The 15,322-nt window shown below is 38.2% G+C and overlaps 1 protein-coding gene across 1 annotated transcript in view; it reads right to left on the reverse strand.

Annotated features, from left to right (window-relative positions):
* The window catches only part of LOC150085386 (rootletin-like), a 239,314-nt gene that overhangs the window by 178,043 nt on the left and 45,949 nt on the right, over window positions 1-15,322 (reverse strand). The window lies entirely within an intron of this gene.

Below are 15,322 nucleotides of genomic sequence, written 5' to 3' on the forward strand. Positions count from 1 at the left end.
CCCCTCTAAATATTTTCGGTACCACTACAGTGTGCATTCTACGCGCACGTTTTTAGTTTAGCACGCGTTCTAGATTTCGTGTTGCGCAATTCTTTCATACATATTTTAACTAATATTTAAATCAAAAATGGCACAACTAAGCATTAATGATAATACGTATTCTACTTCAGATTCACTTAGTTCGCATAGATATTTCATATAGTATGTAGGGATATTCGCATAAGAGTTTACTAACTTCTCATATTAAATTAGTTTTATTCAGTAATGGTAATAATGATGAGTGTAAAAATTAAAAATGAAACAATTTTATTTTTTTTTGAGACCTCAGATTTGAGGCCCCCCCCTCCATTTAAGAGGCCCCAGGCGCGCGCCTCGTGCGCCTGTGCGGAAATCCGCCACTGAACTGTATGCATCATTATTATTATTATTAGCCATATAGTGCAAGGAAGCCTGAGGCTTATGCTGCACCAACCAAAAAAAAAAAAATTCCCGAGTTACCACCAAGAAAGAGAAGAATGATGATATCCAAGCTCTGGACTTTGGATGTGCCAAGCCCATACTCGCCAGATGTGAGCCCCTGGGGAATAAAGATACTACGCAGAATTGGGGAAGATCCCCAGTGCCGCCAGACAACTAACACTACGTCACTATATATCTTAAATAAAATACGCTACTTCTAGAATTATTATAAAAAAAAAAAACATTAGGTAGGTATACTAAAATCTGAGACCGTCAGTCGATGGGATCGCATAAATTACGGCCCGAATGAAAGAAGCTCTTGAAAAATTTCTTCAGTCTCCGAGAGAATTCGAAACCGGTTTGTTGTTTGCTATTTGGTTTTTAGGAGCATTAGCAACTAAGACCATGTTGCTCCGGGATATGCGGTGGTCATTCCTGACCTTTCCACATCCTCCGTATTTGGTGGTGACGGGCTCGAACCCCGGTCTAATCAAGAAGCGTGTGCTACGCACTGCTGCTCCTTCCCACCTGACTACGGAGGCGCCTTCGAAACCAGACCGCTTCCAAAAAGTGAAGAAAGCAATATACTGTACCATCATGGAGGTTATCAGATAACTACACTCACAACTAAAAGTATGACTGAAAACTGAAAAAAAATTAAATACTTGTTAAAATTAAATACTTGAAAAAATACACATTTATTATAGCCACCAACATTTATAATTTTCTACGGTGTAAACTTTCAAGTTGTGCTTCGCGTATTACTTCAAGATGAAAGTTTCTTAGTAAAAAGAATGATTACCATTTTCATGTACCGATTTATCGATTTCATTTCCGGGAATCAACTCTCTAAGAAACGCCAATAGCAATCATTCTTCTGTTTCTGAATTACTTAGCACTGAAAGTTGCATGTTCATGACTATTTGTGGGGAGTTTTGTGCATCACGAAAGCATTTTGTATATCGTTGGTGAAATTTAAGAATGTTTTCCGATGACAAACGGGAAACAAAAAAAAAAAAAAGTAGACAATTTTTTCCTCTAATTCTAATCCATTAACGCTTCCATGAATTTTTCCGTATACTCACTAATTATTCTGAAGCGTGCAAGCTGTCTCTCTTCACTTTAGTTCAAATTTTGTATAACACTTTAGGACAAATACCGTATTAATCCTTAATAACATGTGAACAGTTTGTCGGACAAAAAAAAAAAAAAAAAGAAGTCCCTGAAATGGGTCACGAAAGCGAAATAAAAACTAATCCTCAGGAGAACAAATTTACACACAGTACGCACGTGATACAGTCATAAAGAAGTTGCTTACTGTGCAACATTCATTATAATTATAATAAACACTGGGATGTAAACATGAAATGCATATTTATTAGGTAATAAGCAATCAGTTAGATCCAACAACATTATGCATTGTATGGCATTATTTACAGTAATCAGTAACTACGCCTAGTCAGCGTTGTGAAATTGCTTGAAGGTTAACTCGTAATCAATGGCGCGTCATACTCTCATGGGGCCCAAGGCAAAATGAAATTTGGGGGGTCCCGTCTAAAGAAAAAAAACTAATAAAGAACATTTTCAATTTAATTTTATTGTGACAACAAAACAAACAAATTATATGACATACGAACTAAATATAAAATTTCATCAAAATTGGTAAAACCATTTTTGGAAGAAAAAAAAAACGTAATTTTCAAATTAATCTTCAAGTAAAATTCATTGACTTTGGAAGGTTTCAAGTTGTTTCCGATAAAAATCGCTTTAAAATATTAGTTAAAAACGACAGGAGAGATATAGGGGATATTCATGTGTTGTTGTGGCGGACCTCAGTGTTTCTCCCATTAACCGCTGTTGTACATCTTGTGAAGAAGTTTGCGTCAAATCCGGTCCCATTTGTGTTGTGGGAGTAAAAAAACAGCAATGAGTTTTTGAAACAATGATTTTGGGGATCCCCCCCCCCCCTCTGATCTGGGCCCTAGGCAGATCTCTTCTTTGCTATAGGATAACGTGCCACCGCTCATAATAGTTATACAGGGTGTTTAAAAATTTTAAGGAACAAACGTAGGAGCATATTCTACAGCTAAAAATATAAATAAAAAAAAAGTTCATGTCTTTATTTCCGAGATATTAAACATTAATTATAAAACTGTGTAAAATGGCAAAACATTTTCACTTTCAAATTTATCATAAAAATATGAATGTGTAAAAGAGGTTTTAAACATTACAAGAACATAAGTACAGTACCAAGGATGAAGTTGAATAGTGTTGTTCCACTACACGAATCATACCAATTACTCAGATGTAACCAGTATGGCAACGGTATACACTAGTAATGTTGTTGCCTGCTACTTGAGTTTCAGCATCCACGATGACTACCTTGTTTACAGAACAGCATTTAAAACACTAGAAATCTGTTTACTTTTACCGAGTTAGCAACATAAAGCTCATAAGAATTCTGTTCACAGGTAGACCAAAATTTCTAATTCGACAAAGTACCAAATCTTTGCTGCTGTGAAGACAACTACACTGAAATCTTTATGTGCAAATGCTGGTAGAGAAAGATATTTCAACAAACCGCATTCATATTGAAGGACAAACGTTTTGTGCTGTACAAGTATCTCTTACCATATGCACCAGGAGGGTGCCAGGTAGTGAAAATGGCATCTGCAGGCATAGGAGGCCGTTATATAAACAGCAATTCTATCCATTTCATACAGTATGCCTGTATAAAAATTGCTGCCACAAGCTTTGAATAAATGCAGAAATATTTTGTTAGTGACTCATTTTGCAACATACACGTGATCCTCAATTTCTGAACAATGTTCTGTTCACAGATGAATCATGTTTTACAAGAAATGGAATTGTCAACCCTCAAAACACTCATACCTTTAGCAAAGGTAAACCCACATAAATTGTGGGTGTTTCCCCTTAATGTTGTGTTCTCTGGTGCAATTTTAATGATCCTTACGTTTAAACATCCAGGTTTTGAGAAATGGTACACCTACAAGTACATTTTCTGTGAAGCAGTTTGTAAGAGCTATTGGAACTCACCATGAAAATCAGCAGGGAATATGGTTTATGTACAATGGTGCACCAGCCCACCTTTGTCATGATTTTTATTTTTAGATACAGAGTACAATAACTGAAGGATTGGTCAGGGCAATTCTGTACAATGGCCACAATCCTCATATCTCACACCCTTAAATTACTTTGTATGGAATTGCACAAAATCCATGGTATGGGTTTTATTCTACACATATTGCTGTGCAAAACAAACTGAGAAATCGCATTTTGGAAGCTGCTGAAACCATTAAGACAGTAGAAAAACTATTATACTACCAGGTCTGCCAATGCAGAGGGGCCTGCTGAGTCAGGGGATGCAACCACCGATTTGGTATTTCCTAAAGATCACATGGGAGCAACTTGGTAATCTGACAGGGGGAGAGAATTTGTTTTGTCACTGAATAAGTCCTGGCATGATAAAACATGCTGGAGAATCTTGGATTCATTGAACTAAGTGCTGCATTGAAAAAAAACAGAGGTCATTTTGAACAGTTGCTTCAAATGTTTCTTTTTAGGGCAAAACTGCATCATGCTGCACAGAACTCAAGATGCTGTGAATCTAGATGTATTTAAATTCAAATGCAGCACGTAGCAAGAACAACTAAATTACACTGGTTTTTTTTTTTGTTGGTCTCAAAATGGATTTCATTGTTGGTTGTATGTCAGCACTTGACATAAATTTAAAAATGAAATCGCAAAACAGACTTGGCATAAATTTAAAAATGAAATCGCAAAACAGAAACTGTCGCTAGTAGGTCCATCCAATACTCAGCAGCATTCTAAGTACTTTTTTCCAATATAAAATTCAATGAACAAAAAGTATCTACGAAATTTCATTCCATATTACTATATCTCCTTATCAGCTCTTGTAGTATGTCACTATATCTCCTTATCAGCTCTTGACATTTCTGACTGAGAAATTGTGAAAACATATGTTGTTTCATTTACTGTTTCCTATAAGCATACTTCATTTTCACTATGATATTGGGATTTAACATAGTTACCACAATGCTCGCAGAAGAAGAAAATTTGCCTTCACAACAAATTGATGTGTTACTACACTACTTTTAAACAAATAGCACTGTAAAAAGGATAATCTGTAAAAGATCACCTGATGTCTAATTAGGGACAAGCAAGTACTGAAACAGGCTATCGTAGTAGTGTCTCATCTTTTACCAAGTCAACTCATTGCAAAGTTAATGCTGTTTTGGTTTTAGAGTGCATCAGCAACTTTAGGCCATAGTACACTTTATCTATAAAAGTGTTTTTTTTTTTTTAAAACGAAATGCACATGGCATAATTCTTATGGGTTTTGGTAATTAACTATATAAATATCAGCGTAAATACATCATAGTTAACCCATAAATATGAAGTAGTGTAGAAGGCATCATTTCAATTGTATCTCATATTGTGGTTGCCTTCAACAACAAGATAGCAGTATTGCACTACTTCAAATAAATAATGCTTCTCTAGTAGAGAACACTACTGTTATTTATTTTCAGAGGATACCACCACCCAGACAATCGTTTCAAGGCTATTGGGCTTCATCATCAGTGGGCAGGCAGATACCCTGGTAGTACAACATGCCATCACAGTTGCGAAGTTATATCCACAATATGAGAGATGCCAAAGGGCATTGGTAAAAATATAATTTTAAAACGAAATGCACAAGGCATAATTCTTATGGGTTTTGGTAATTAACTATATAATATCGGTGTAAACACCATAGTTAACCCATAAATGTGAACTATGTAAGTAGTGAAGAAGGCACTGTTTCAATTTTAAAATTACATTTTTACCAACACCCTTTGGCATCTCTCATTAGCATTAGCATTAGTAGAGGCATTTGATGCAAGAAAGCAAGCTTATGCAGCATCAGCCAAAAAAAAAAAAAAAAAAAAAAAAAAAAAGTAACATAAATAAATAAAAATAACCACTTCCACTTCACCCCTCTGTTCGTTCGAAATACCTGTCCAGCTGAGCCTTAAACTTATTTAGGCTATCAACTTCCACGACAAGGGATGGAAGTCTGTTCCACCCACCAACCACCCGCTGGCTAAAGGCAAATTTCCGCACATCTATCCTGCATCTGTCTTTCCTCAATTTGAATTTATGCCCTCTCAGGTGATTTTTCTGAGCTAGAGGAAGAATCCCATCAGCATTGAGCATGCTCAAACCATTCAAGGCTTTGTACACCTCTATCAGATCACCCCGCTGGTGCCTAGTTTCCAGACACTGTAATTTGCAAAACTTAAGCCTTTCTTCGTAAGAGAACCCCTTTGTCCCATTCACCAATCTAGTTGCCCTTCTCTGTACTCGTTCCAGCAGCTCTACATCCTTCCTGAAATGAGGCCTCCAGGCCTGTATACAGTACTCTAGGTGTGGCCTGACCATTGCCTTATACAAGGGAATAATCACCTCCTTATCCCTGCTAGAAAAATTCCTATATATCATTGACAATACACCATGAGCTACTCTTGCAGCTCGTCTGCACTGCTCAGAGAACTTCATATCTGCCTGCACCACCACCCCCAGGTCCCTTTCATTCTCTACCACTGTCAGTGTAGTACCACAGAGTTGATACGTTGCTCTGGGGTTGCTGTTTCCCATATGTAGTACTTTACATTTGTCAATGCTAAACTTCATTTGCCACCTCGAAGCCCATCTGCTCAACCTTTCCAAATCCTGTTGCAGCAGCATAGTGTCAGTAGTGTCCTTGACAACCCTGCCAACCTTCGTATCGTCTGCAAACTTGGACATTAAGCCTGATATACCATCATCAATATCATTTATAAATACAGAAAACAATAAAGGCCCCAATACTGAACCCTGAGGGACTCCACTAATAACATTAGTCCACGATGAGCAGTGTCCATTGATTACCACTCTCTGTCTTCTCCCCCTCAACCACCCCTTTATCCATAGCAGCAACTTGCCTCCAATGCCACACTGCTCCAATTTGTGCAGCAGTCTTCCATGTGCAACAGTATCAAAAGCCTTTCTAAGATCCAAGTATATAATATCAAAGTTATTCCCTGCATCCAGTTCTTTTTTGACTGCATCATAGTATCCAATCAAATTGGTCAGGCAAGACTTCCCCTTAACAAAACCATGCTGTGTCCTAGCTATAACTGAAGTCTTGTCTAGATGATCCTGCAGTGCTTCTTTCACCAGTGCCTCCATTAATTTAACGGGAACAGAAGTTAAACTCACAGGTCTATAATTACTTGTGTCAGCCTTTGATCCCCCTTTGTGAATTGGGGTCACATTTGCACATCTCCAGTCAATGGGTACCTCCCCTGAGTCCAAGGAAGCTCTCATAATTATGGCTAAGGGTTTGCTTACCTCCTTTGCTGCCTCCTTTAATATAACTGGATAGATCCCATCCACCCCAGGTGCCTTTCTTGTGTTTATCTTCAACAATTTCTCCTCCACTTTGCTCTCAGTTATTACAAGATTCTCCAGCTTACTGCTAGAGTTGAATACACCTCTGGCATTCCCCTCGCTGAATAACTCCTCATGTGTGAATGTCGATGCAAAATATTCATTTAGTTTGTTAGCTACCCGAGCAGGGTCATCAACAGTTGACCCATCGATCTCAAGTGGACCAATCTGATTCATCCCCTTCCTTCTAGAGTTTACATAAGTAAAGAACTCTTTGCTGTTTTTCTTCGCATCCCTTGCCAAGGATCTCTCGTAATCTGCCTTCGCCTGCCTAACCTCCTTTGTAACTTGGTTACAGATCAACTTGTATCTATCATAGGCGTCCGTGTCACGTGTTAATTTGTATGTATCCCATGCATTTTTCTTCTCTGCCATATGCCTCATTAGTTCATCTGACAACCATTTAGGCCTAAACCTTGAACAATATTTCTTAGTTGGTATGTAAAGCCTAGTAGCTTCCACGATAAGTTCTTTGAATGCTTCCCATTTTGAATTTGCTGTTGGCAATATCATCAGTTGATCCCACTGTATAGAATTTAAATACTGTCTCAGTCCATTGTAGTCGCCTTTACGAAAGCAATACCCCTTCCCTTTACCCCTAATGGTAGTTATCTCTTTGAGTAACTCCCACTTCAGCACACTGTGATCACTGCCACCAAGTGGTTCATTTATCTGCAGATTCTTAATGCATGAAGAATCACTACTGATAATCAAATCAAGAGTATTACTCCCTCTAGTTGCCTCCCGAACATGCTGATGTAGAAAACAATCATCCAATAAATCCACAAAAGCCTTGCTACTGTGTGAGTGACCAGCCCCCAAATTCCAGTCAATATCTGGGAAATTAAAATCCCCCATTATAAGACTCTCTGATTTACTGGCCCACTCTATTTCTCCGAACAGTTTCTTATTATACTCATCAGAGTCATTAGGCCTATAGCACACTCCTACTCTCAATTTTGATCTCCCAATGCTTATGTCACACCAAACTGACTCGACACTGCACTGTCCAGCGATGTCGACTGGCTTCACTTCCTTGGATTTTATGTGTTTTTTAACTAATAGCATAACCCCTCCTCCCTTCCTATCCTGTCTATCCTTTCTGTAGACATTGTACTCCCCAAATTCCAGTTCTGCATTTCTTATATCTGTGTGACACCACGTCTCTGAAATCCCCACAATATCTGCCTTTGATGTTTTGAGCAATACCTCAAATTCATCAAATTTATTTACTAAACTCCTAGCATTGGTGTACACACAAGTATACATGCACCTGTTCTTTTTCTTAGCTACCCTAACACAACCCATGTGTTTACTTGTACCCCAATGATTCCCAGCAGTCTCTGAAATATCCTGCATCTTATTTTCCAGGCTGCGGCTCATTCCAATAGAAGCAGTGCAAGAATCACTTTCACCTCTGCCAGTGGCTACTGTTAATCTATTAGTCCTTGTATCCCCCCAATCTAGCAGTTTTCCGACCCACCTAACATTGCCTCGATAGCATCAGCAAACATTCTTGCACCCTTTCTATTTAAGTGTATCCCATCCCTGTAGAAGCAGTCTCTCCTGTTAACAAGTACAGACCAGGCTGAAAAAAATTCTACCCCTTGGGCCCTGCACAATCTTTCCAGGGCCGAATTGATTGACAGGGCTCTCATCATATACTCCCTCCTATCGTGTCTGGGCAGAATTGCAGACACTTTCAATTTCAACCCTAATTCACGGCTTTTTTTCATCAGTGACCTGTACTTGTCAAGTAATTCCGCCGGTCTCCTACTCTTAATGTCATTAGTGCCAACGTGTACAACTATATCACCTTTTGTGCCCTTAAAAGATGATATCCGCTCTACAACGTCATCAACTTTTGCCCCTGGCAGACATACCCTGGTCCTATTCCACCTATCCTTTTTACAAAGCATGTTTCCCGTTTCCCTGACAATAGAGTCACCAACAACTACTAGTTCCTTTGGGACCAGCGCATTCTGCCTTGGGGGTTGCCGCTGTGTTCCGCGATGACCAAGTGCAAGCTCTGGCATTGGTGTGGGCAGCTGAGAGCTTGATGGGCCCCTCACTTGTAATCCTTCGAGGGCATCCACCCTATCCTTCAAGCTCTCATATAGGCCCATAACAACGCTGAGTTGTCGCCTTATCTCCTTACACTCCTTGCATCGCACACACACAAAGACATCCCCCATGGCAGTATCATGTCCCATACTTGACTGCTCCGCAAACATCAAGCAAATAGTGCATCTTACAAGGCTGTGATTCAGAGGACAACTGCCCCCCTCAGTTCTCCCCTGGGCCACAGCATTCCCATTAGCTTGAGCCCTTTGCTTTGCTGCTCTGGTTTGAGTCATGATTTAGATTTACTTTCAATAAAATTTCAATTTCTGTACAAAATTAAATCCTAAACTTGTATCCAAACACAGTTATAACGCTATATTTATGTTTCAGTAACGAGTGTTATCTACGGAATATTTACGTTTCAGTAACGAGTGTTATCTACGAAATATTTACGTTTCAGTAACGAGTGTTATCTGCGAAATCCCTTTATATAACTTTCGTATCAAGTTATGTATTAATTATTTGTTTTTACTAATTATTTATGTTACGTAACCTAAGTGGTTATATGTATAATTAATTATGTTAAATAAAATTAATTATATTACGTTTGTAATCTAAGTCGTTATATGTATTTATTTAAACGTACAATTTAACTGCTAACGAAGTTCAACTAACGCTATCTAGTACGGTATATCGTATCACAAAGGCGGGAAAATTACGAACGGTTAGCGGAGTTGAAACACGTGGAAACCTTTACCGATACTTTTATGCAATTACAAGGCCGAGTAAAGAATAAAGAATATATTGTGGATATAACTTCGCAACTGTGATGGCATGTTGTACTACCTGCCCGCCCACTGATGATGAAGCCTAATAGCCTCGAAACAATCGTCTGGGTGATGGTATCCTGTGAAAATAAATAACAGTAGTGTTCTCTACTAGAGAAGTGTTATTTATTTGAAGTAGTGCAATACCGCTATCTCATGAAGGCAACCACAATATGAGATACAATTGAAACGATGCCTTCTACACTACTTACGTAGTTCACATTTATAGGTTAACTATGGTGTATTTACATCAATATTATATAGTTCTATACAAGTGTGTATTCACCAGCAAATCAGCATGTTGTGTTGAATGGCCAGTGAATACACTTATTACCTACCTCCTCCAACTGAAATTTGGCTAACTACAACCCCCATTGAAGAGGTCTTTAGAAACTTCTACAGTTTATGACATCACTTGAACCCAGACCTCGCTGAACAAGTAAGAAGTGATGAAACTAAGCTGTTAGGAGCCATAATCCTGAACAGAGATTTTATACTACAATGTATAGCAAGTTCAAAAAGTGCCTGTGTGTGTGTGTGTGTGTGTGTGTGTATATGTTTTTTCACATTAGAACAGCATTTCTCAAACTGTGAAGCATGACCCCTCCCAGGGGAGGAAGAGTAAAAGCTGGATATGGTTGAATGTGTAATGTATTAAAAAAATCATCTTTGTTCATAGTAAAAATGAGAGTTAAATCTCAGATATGTTAATGCTTGCTTCAATGCCCAAATCACAAGACAAGCCCCTTTTCCCACTCACATTCTATTTATGTTATATATTTTGTTTCTATTTTTATCATAGTGTTGATAGGTGTAGTCGTGGTAAAAATATCTAAGGTTAATGAAGTTTTAATTTAAATCTGTTCACTAGCTAACCATATTTATATTTCTTACTACACGATTCAAAATTTCATATATTTTTGTTTATTTCCAAAATATTAGTTATCAAAGTAATTGGGATATTTATTTATTGCCAATTTTAACCTCAAAACAATCATTGGTTTTACTCATGGAGGAATGCTAAATGAATTTGTGGAGATCACACAAATTCATTTAGCATTTTAGAGGGTCATGGTATCACAAAATTTGAGAAATGCTGCATTAGAAAAATGCAAAATGGGATAACTGCAAGTTTTCTATTCTTCTTGGCTATATTACTGTTTTAAATCTTCTGATGTCAATATTTGCTCGGTTCGTATCAGTGAAATTATTCTTGCAGGGATAAAATCCTTTATTCCACACTCCACCTTTAAATCTTGTCCTTTATCAAAACCTTTGTTTCTAATAATCTTGTTAAGGCTGTTAAAGACAAGAATGCTGCATATCACAATTGCCTTGCACCCATATCTCTAGCTTCATTTTCTGCCTACACCGAAGTTTGCAACATATACAAAGCAGTTATTAATCAGTCCAAACTAGATTTTGAACAGGCTAACAGCAGAAAACTTGCTTCTTGTCCAAACGGTAGTCAAACATTTTGGTCTCCTGCCAAAGCTATTGGCCACAACTTTTGCCCATCTCTACTCCCACCTCTTTTAAAACCTGATAGTTCCATTGCTACCTCAGCTAAAGATAAAGCTGACCTGCTAGCATCCTATTTTGATTCTAACTCCTGTATTGATGATCTTGGTAAACCACCTCCTACCATTCCCAGTACACTCATTCAATGCCTCCTGTGGTCTTCCATCAAAACAATGTCAGAATTTTGAATGAACAATCTTGATGCCAAGAAAGCTCTAGGCCCTGATGGTATTTCTCCACTTGTTCTTAAAACCTGTGCTTCTGAGCTTATTCCTGTTCCATGTTGCCTTTTTACACTTTTTTATTCCAATGTTTTTCCTTTTGCTTGGATTTTTCCACCTATCTAGCCAGCAAATCACTCCCATCCAATTATCATCATATTGCACTTCTACTCTTGCTAAAGCAATGGAGAAATCCATTAACTGCCAACTCCTAAACTATCTAGAAACCTTCCATCCAATCAATGAATGAACTAATATGGATTTAATCAGTGTCGATCCACTGGTGATATATTGACTCATGGACAAATTCCATGGAAAAGTTCGGTGAAACTCAAGCAGTAGCTCTTAATTGTGTTTGGAATAAAGGTCTTCTAAATAGGCTTCCATCTTATGGATGCCAACTGTTTTTTTTGTAATTGGGTATCCAGTTTTCTCTGATTGCTCAATGTGAGTGTTGTTAGATGGCTCTCTGTCTTCTAACTTCTCCACTAATGCTGGTGTTCCCCAAAGTTAAGTTCTTTCTCCCACTCTTTTCCTCTTGTATATTAATGACTTTCTTCCAGTGAATGGAAATCCTATCCATAGTTTTTGCATAGGATTTCAAATGCTGATGATAGCATATTGCATTCCACCTTCCAGTTTGGAAAACCTTATCCACACAAAGAGCTTCAACTTCTCAAATAAATACTACCAATTCCTTAAATGCTGTTCTCCAGTAGAGGAAAGATAACTTAGTTAATTTCAATCCTTCTAAAACCCAGTGTCTTATATCACAAAATTTTGCTTCCTTTGAATCTACCGAATTGGGTTCTTTTTCACCCTCAGAGTTTTTTTTGTCTTGTAAACAGCTTTTCACTCTGTATAACTTAGAAATCTGCTATACCATGTGATATTGTTCCAATATTTTACACTTTAGCATTAGTAGAGGCATACAAGCATAGGCTTGCAAAAAAGGAGCCTATACAGCATCAGCCAAAAAAAAAAAACTTCCCATTTCACCCCTTCATTCATTCCAAATGCCTGTCCAACCACCCACTGGCTAAAGACAAACTTCAGCACATCTATTTTACAACTGACTTTCTTCAATTTGAATCTATGCCCTCTCAAGTTCTTAATCTGAGCAAGAGGAAGAATCCCATCAGCATTCAGCTTGCTCAACCCATTCAAGGCCTCATACACCTCAATCAGATCACCTCACAGGAGCCTACTTTCCAGGTGCTGAAATTTTCAGAACATAAGCTTTTCTTGGGAAGAGCACCCCTTTGAGGCCTCTAGACCTGTAGACAGTATTCTAGGTGTGGCCTGACCATTGCCTTGTGCAACAGGATAATCACCTCCCTGTCCCTGCTAGCAAAATTCCTATATATCGTGGACAAGACTCCATGATCTGCCCTGGCAGCCTGTCTGCACTGCTCACCAAACTTCATATTTGACTGCACAATTAACCCCAGGTCTTTTACACTTCCCTGAGTGTAGTACCACACAGTTGGTATGTTACTCCGAGGTTATTGCTTTCCATATGTAGTACTTTACATTTGTCAATGTTAAACTTCAGTTGCCACTTCTTAGCCCATCTGCCCAACTTGTCTAGATCCAGTTGGAGTAGCATACTGTCTTTACTATCGTTAACAACCCTGCCAACCTTTGCATCATCAGCAACTTGGACATTTAATCCTCATATACCTTCATCAATATCATTGATCAATACACAAAACAACAATGGGCCCAGCACCGAACCCTGGGGAACTCCACTAATAACATTTGTCCATGAAGAGCAGTGTCCATTTATTACCTCTCTCTGTCATCTCCCACTCAACCATCCCTTTATCCATTGTAGCAACTTAACCTTAATGCCATACCTCTCTAATTTGTACAGCAATCTTCCATGTGCGACAGTATCAAACGTTTTCCTGAAATCCAAGTATATGAGATAAAAATTATTTTTGACATTCAGTTCCTTTGTGACTACATCATAGTATCCAATCAAATTGGTTTAACAAACTCTCTTTAACAAACCCATGCTTTGTTTCAACTATTACTGCAGTCTTGTCTAGATGATCCTGCAATGCTTCTGTAACCAGTGACTCCATTATTTTCCTCGGAACACAAGTTAAACTAACAGGTCTATAGTTACTTGTGTCACCTTTTGACCCCCTTTGTGAATTAGTGATACATTTGCACACCTCCAATCCATGGGGACCTCCCCTGAGCCCAAGGAAGTTCTCATAATTATGGCTAAGGGTTTGTTTACTTCCTTTGCTGCCTCGTTTAATATAACTGGATAGATCCCATCCACCCCAGGTGCTTTCCTTATGTTTAATTTCAATAATTTCTCCTTCACTTTGCTCTCCGTTATTACAAAGTCACTTAGCTCCCTGTTAGATTTTGATAAACTTCTGGCATTCATCTCACTGAATAACTCCTCATGTGTGAATGTAGATGCAAAATATTCATTCAGTTTATCAGCTACCTGAGCATGATCATCAATAGCCAACCCACATATGTTAAGTGGTTCAATCTGATTCATCCCTTTCCTTCTCGAGTTTACATAAGTAAAGAACTCTTTGCTGTTTTTCTTTGCATCCTTTGCCAAAGATTTCTCATAATCTGCCTTTGCCTGCCTAACCTCCTTTGTGACTTGATTACAGACAAGCTTATATCTGCCATAGGCTTCTGTGTCACCTGATAATTTATATTTATCCCATACATTTTTCTTCTCTGCCACGAGCCTAATTAATTCATATGACGTCCATTTAGGCCTGAACCTTGAACAGTATTTCTTAGTTGGAATGAAAAGCCTAGTAGCCTCCAAGATTAAGTTCCTGAAGGTTACTGATTAAGTCCCCATTTAGAATTCAACGTTGGTAACATCATCAGTTGATCCCACTGTACAAAATTTAAAAACTGTCTAAGACCCCTGTAGTCACCTTTACGAAAGCAAAAGCCCTTCCCTTTAGCCTTGATGGTAGTTACATCTTTAAGTAATTCCCATATCAGTACATTTGATCACTGTCACCCAGTGGTTCCTTTATCTGCAAATTCTTAATGCATGAATAATCACTGCTGATTATTCATGCATTAAGAATTTCCATATCTGGGAAAGTGCCTCCATAACCTATTTTAGGCTACATGACTCCATTCAAAAGAGAGCAGTTAGGCTAATTAATGATCCATCTTTTACATTTTCTCCACTCTGTCTTAGATGCTCTGTTTCTGCTGCATGCCTTTTCTATGGATACTTCCACAGGCAATGTTCTTATGAACTGGCTTCTATAATTTGGCCCCCCCATCTCTCTCTTTCAAACCAGTCCAAACACATGCTGCAACCAGTCAGCATCCTTTTACTGTCCAACTTCAAACTTACAGAACAAAATTTTTTCTTCCTCATTTATTCCTTCAACTTCCATTTTTTGGAACTCTCTCTCTTCACAAATATTTCCTGAAAATTACAGTCTACAGAAATTCAAATCTGTCAACAAGTACCTTCTTTCATCTTCTCAACTTGCAAACCTTTGCATGGTACCAAGTACTATAAGAGTTTTCATAAAATAATAATACAGTGACTTCTTACTTTATCCATGTTTTAAATTATGCAAATTTAAAATAACACGCAGCAACCATATTTATGGAAAGTGCCACAAGAGGGCGAGTGCATACCCAAGCAGGTATTGAACCTCGATGAAACAGGTTTATATTTGGAAAAAATGCCTTATGTAT

Source organism: Mastigoproctus giganteus, chromosome 5 (genome assembly GCF_048544385.1).
Source record: "Mastigoproctus giganteus isolate SK-2022 chromosome 5, ASM4854438v1, whole genome shotgun sequence".
In the NCBI taxonomy this organism is placed as follows: domain Eukaryota; kingdom Metazoa; phylum Arthropoda; class Arachnida; order Uropygi; family Thelyphonidae; genus Mastigoproctus; species Mastigoproctus giganteus.